Genomic DNA, 5,400 nt, shown 5'->3' with positions numbered 1-5,400 from the left:
TCTCGTCTGCTCCCGGGACAGCGCTCACGGACACCTCAGCGCGACCCCGCGCAGGCGCCGAAGGCTGAGGGGAGGGGAGAAGATGAGGGCGGAATTGAAGGGAAGAATGGAGAGGAAGAATGGAGGAGTCGGGTGTTTCCTTCCTGGAGGGAGCGGGAAAGGGATAATGTGCCGCAGCCGACCCTTACTAACCAGCTCACTCCTCTAAACGACATAGCAAGGTTTTATTGAGGGACAAAGTCAGTAAAGCAAAAGCAACAGCGCTGGGCGCATGCCCGCAGCCAGAGGCGCCACTGATTAGTAGTTGTTACAGGTTTATATACTTTCACTATTGCATTAGTCTTACATGTATTCATAATTCCCGCGTATAGGCGGGGAATATTACAACTAGTTCCAGGAACTTATCTGTGTGTTTATCACACTTCGCACCGCGGCTGCACCGCTGTGACCCCCCCCTCCCCTCAACACCGCCTCCGATCACAGAGCGCGGGGATAGAGCGGCCGCCTTCCGCCACAGAGACCCCCGCTGGAGGGGCTAGAGCGGCCCTGGCGGGGTTGTGAGTAGCGGGCAGTGCGGGCCTTATCCGCTTGTTTGCTTTAGGGTTGCAGAGCAAACGCTGGAAGCACAGCGTTATCAGCACAGTTCAGATAGTGCCCGCCGCTCAGGCTCCCCGAGGTGTGTTGTGGCTGGGTGCCAGATCCCTGTTAGGTCTTGCAGGAGTGTCAGAGTTTGGAGGTTTGGGGGGGGTTGAAGCCTGAAGGGAGTTTTGAGGGCCATGGGTATCACAGCTTTTGGTGGTGCTCACCAAAGTTGGGAGGTTTGCTTCCTCTCAAGATTTATCTGTTCTATTTGACACTTCTCTGCAGTGAAATTAGAGGGAGCTCAGCAGGAGTTCTTCAGTCTCAGGAGTGAGGACTTCAGATGCCTGTTTCCAAAACCTGGTTGTTCAGGAAAGAGAAAGGCCTTCATGAAGTAGAATCATAGCAGGGCTTTTTGTGTCGAGCCCTAACAGAGTGCAGACAGACCTTCAAAGATACATGCTGGGTGTGAGGAGGAAATTCTTAACACCGCAATAAAACGCTGGCACAGATTGCCCAGAGTGGTGGTGGATGCCCCATCGCTGGAGACATTCCAGGCCGGGCTGATGTGGTTCTGGGCACCTTGATCTAGTTGGAGATAATCCCTGTTCATTGCAGGAAGTTGGACTAGATGAGCTTTGAATGTCCCTCCCAGCCTGAACATCAGTATTTTTCTTGCCATATGAAAAAAGCCTCAAAAGTATTTTCACCTGCAGTACAAATCACTGTATGGCTTAACCAAAGTTTGTATGGCTAGAATGTAATGTTTGCTGTTTCTCTATCAAGACTTCCCAGCCTGCCTGCCCCTACCAGCCAAAATTATTCTATATACCAGCCAAATAAAATTATTTGGCCAAAATATTGAAGCCATTTCAGTGACAGTGGCAAGAAAAGCAAAAGGGAAGCAGTAGGGATGATCACAAACTGTGCTGCTGAGTGTACCTGGCTCTAGGGTAAGCCTGCATGCATGCCTATCAGGGGCTGGAACAAACCAGCCCCAGACCTCTGTAAGGTTGCATCTAAGTCTGTCAAGCACTAAAAAGTCTTCAAGAAAAAGGCCAAATTCAGCAGCTTTTGTGGTGAGAAATTCTGCTTAGAAGCATCAGAGAGGAGAAAATCTCTGTTTAAAAGTGTAAGAAATTAAATGAAGCAAACTGGCAAATATTTTTTGCAAGAAAAAATAAAAAACTCTCCACTGAAACTGTCAGAAAGGGTTCACTGGGAGGGTGCTCAGGCATTGGAACAGGCTGCCCTGGGCAGTGCTGGAGTCACCATCCCTGGAAGTGTTCACGCACCGTGTGGATGAGGCCCTCAGTGCCATGGGTTAGTGGTGGCTTTGGCAGTGCTGGCGAGCAGTTGGACTTGATGATCTTAAAAGGTCTGTTCCAACAGTTTATTCTATGATTCTATGAAATTGGATCTGAGAGAGAAGGAACGACAGTGTTAATCTCGCTTGTAAATAGCAAAGGAAGTTGATAATCCAAAATTAAATATACATGAGTAGTTGTCCATTAAAAACTGCACAAGTGACCCCATTTCTAATGGCATCATATACACCTATTGATAGTTTTAGTTGGCTTTTAGAATCCAGATGCTAGTTGCTGATTGTAATCAAGTCTGCCAAAGCATCATCACTCTCAAAGGTAGTAAGTGTCTGCTAGTGCTGTGAGAATCAGAGCTGTAGATGCAGAAAACACTGCTGAGAGGGTGACAGAGAGCATTAGTCATTATGTGACCCAGTGAGAGTGTATCAGCATTCTCCAGCTTGTCAGGCCACACGCATGCTGCAGATTTAATCAGTGTGTATTTTGTGTCCCAACACACACAGCAGATCACATTGTTCCTCATCTCACAGGCCAGCAGTGAGAGGTAAGTGAATGATGGGACCTGGAGCTACTGTGGTGGGGGTCTCACAGGATAGGGAAGGGCAGAGAGGAGATGGCCAATGATACATGTGAAGATGCTGGAAATGAATTGGGATCTGCAAGTGTGGACTCAGAGCATCAGGAATACTGTTACATGGGTATGAAGGATGTGCAGGAAATGGGCTACTGCAGTCAAAGCATCATGGGGGATGTGGGAAACAAATAGGGAAACAGACAACAACTAATTCTGTTTATGGGCCACAGAACGTTGTGTTGAATGATATCAGTTCTTCTGTGGCTTCACTATTACAAAAGTTCCTCTGTGTGTTTCCCCTACAAGTGTCCTTATCTATCAGTTTCAACATTTGTCAGGTTTCTTTAATCAGGTTTCTTTCTGCTGGACTAAATCCTATGCTTGTTCCAAAAAAATAAAACCCTCAGTGTGGATCTCATGGGAGCAGAATCTGTACTGAGAAGGATCCTGAGTCTGAGGTGTCCTTTAGCAATCTATCGTTGATCTTTTATTAAGCAAAACCTTACATTTTCGCCTACCTCAGAAATGCAGGCTGTCCTAGGTGACATCTTTAGCTGTTGATTTTAATCTCATTTGTAGAATCCCAGAGTGGCTTGGGCTGGAAAGGACCTTAAAGCATTTCCAACCCCCTGCCACAGGCAGGGACACCTTCCACTAGAGCAGGTTGCTCCAAGCCCTGTCCAACCTGGCCTTAAACACTGTCAGGGCTGTGGCAGCCACAGCTTCTCTGGGCAGACTGTGCTGGGGCCTCAACCCTCACAGGGAGGAGAAGAACCAAACTTAAGCTGCCCAGAATATTTGCCAAATGCAAATGTAGTACAAGCTATTTTCACCACACACACCCCCCAAAAAATAACCCAGTGACTCAAAGTTTTCAAAGTATAAATAATGTTTTTGAAATCTTTGGAAAAAAAAATCTTTATTGTGGAAGTAATGCCAATAAATAATTAGCTGTAAATTTAGCAGCAGGTATGTCAGTGGAATGCCACATCTCCGGTTTGGGGAGGGACACAGAGTACATGGCATGTTGATTAACATTGTTGTGCTTTTTGTCTTGTCTGGGAAGAGACAGTGATACCAGCCAGAAAACCCAGTGCCTCTTTGGTTTCCTCAGCACAGCATTAAGAGGTTTCCTCAGAAGTCAAATCCATAGCAGCAGGGTCTTAGTGCTACTAAAAGCAATCCTCAGTGTACTTTATCTCAGTACAGCGTTACAGAAACAGTGGAATTTCTGAGCAGAGTCAGAAGATGGGTCACTAGGGTCTGTTTCTGTTAGTGTTGCTGTTTGTGGAGCAGAAGTAGGTTTTAAAAGGTTTTAAAGTCCTGCAGGTTAGTTTCCTATTCACAGAGACATCAGTGATCTGAAGAAAGATTGTAGATGTCTAGAAACAATGTTTTCTTAGATACAGATCCGAAGTCCACATTGGATGCTCTTCCTGCCAGCAAGTATGAAAGCAGCCTTTCTTCATCTTTGCTCTTCAATCTCACAGTTTAAATGCAGGCCTCTTACCTAATAAAACTCTCAGATAAAAGCTGTTTGCCTAATGCAATGCGGCCTTGAAAGGTGAACAAGAGCAGTGTCCCCGTCTTGCATGCAGAGGTGATGCAGAGGAACCTTTGGAAGGGGTATTGGACTTCCCAGGCAGTATTTTGTGCACAAAGACCAACTGGTGTTTGTGTGGCCACAAGAGGAAGTTCTACCTTAAACGGAGAAGACATGAGTGACTCACAATCCCCGTGACCCTAGTGTATATTCTGTAGAAGTGTTAGTATTGCTGTGTTAAATCCAGAGTTCTGTGCTCCTGGTTTTGTCGTGTCTTTCTCACCTACATTCTATTTAAACGTTGGAACCCAATCCTTGGACACACTAACTAACCACTCTGCAGCATAGAATAACTTCCATGGCAGTATAGTCTGGTGGTGATGGCTTGCTGCCACAGTTGCACAAGTCAGCAAAACAGAGCTTACTTTAACATGAGGCAGGTGTGACGTCAGTAGAAAGGAGCTTAAAGTGGACTTCAGAAGTAGTCCTAGCAACTGGTGGATGTTCAAGCAATTGGTTTATGCTGAATTTTGTGTCACTGCAGCTACACTGTGGTGGTACCCCAGCTTGTATAGATATGCTGTACACAAGACCAAAGTTACATATTTGTGTTGTAGAATTAAGGCTTTGACTCTGAATTAAGCATCAGCTGTATCCCAGGGTAGATTTACAGGGCTGGTCAGGATCACAGCCATCCATGTCCCACAGGCTGTGGGGCAATAGCCCTGGAGTAAAAGGATAGAGGAGATGTTTGATAAAAAGAGAAAGGAAGGAATTAAACTGATAAGAATGGAAAGGGATTTGAAGCAGGAAGGAGAGTGAGCATCAAGGAAAAAGGGTTAGGTCTTCTAAGGGACAGTGGGAAACAGACACGAAGCATGGCAGAAGTGAGAACCAGATGAAAAGGGTGTTAACCTGAAGTACCAGAAAGGAAATGAAAGCTAGAAGAAAACAGGAACAGAGACAAACACCAAATCAAGTATGTTTCTGGCTGAGAGTGCAACAAGTTTTATAGCATTAGTGTTTGCCATGTGCTGTCTGGTGGCATAGTAACTCAGTATGTATGCTTTATCAAAGTCCCCATAGCAGTTACATGCACTGAATGAGAGAGGAGGGGTCTTTTTGAACATGGATCTGTAATCCAGTGTTTCACATGGTGAATTCCTATGCTAATTTCCCAAAATGCGAAAGGGATGGTCTCATCTTTTACATTCTGCCTGATCTGCTCCTTGTTCCTCAGTCCGAGTTTCGTTAGCTTAGTCTGGATTACAGTTTCCATGCAGCTATGAGGAGACCAAGGACCCAAATGTTTACAGAGCTCTGTAAGGAATTCTGTGATAAAAATACTATGTATCATGGATTGGACACAAGGGCCTTGG

At 45.6% G+C, this 5,400-nt stretch overlaps 1 protein-coding gene across 1 annotated transcript in view; it reads left to right on the top strand.

Annotated features, from left to right (window-relative positions):
- The window catches only part of TMEM39A (transmembrane protein 39A), a 47,491-nt gene that overhangs the window by 19,460 nt on the left and 22,631 nt on the right, over positions 1 to 5,400 (top strand). The window lies entirely within an intron of this gene.

Source organism: Neopsephotus bourkii, unplaced genomic scaffold (assembly GCF_033783945.1).
Source record: "Neopsephotus bourkii isolate Nb327-2 ecotype Australia unplaced genomic scaffold, CSIRO-AGI_Nbou_v1 NB_1287, whole genome shotgun sequence".
In the NCBI taxonomy this organism is placed as follows: Eukaryota; Metazoa; Chordata; class Aves; order Psittaciformes; family Psittacidae; genus Neopsephotus; species Neopsephotus bourkii.
The sequence above is the reverse complement of the archived record's forward strand: the minus strand, read 5'-3'. Positions and strand labels throughout refer to the sequence as shown.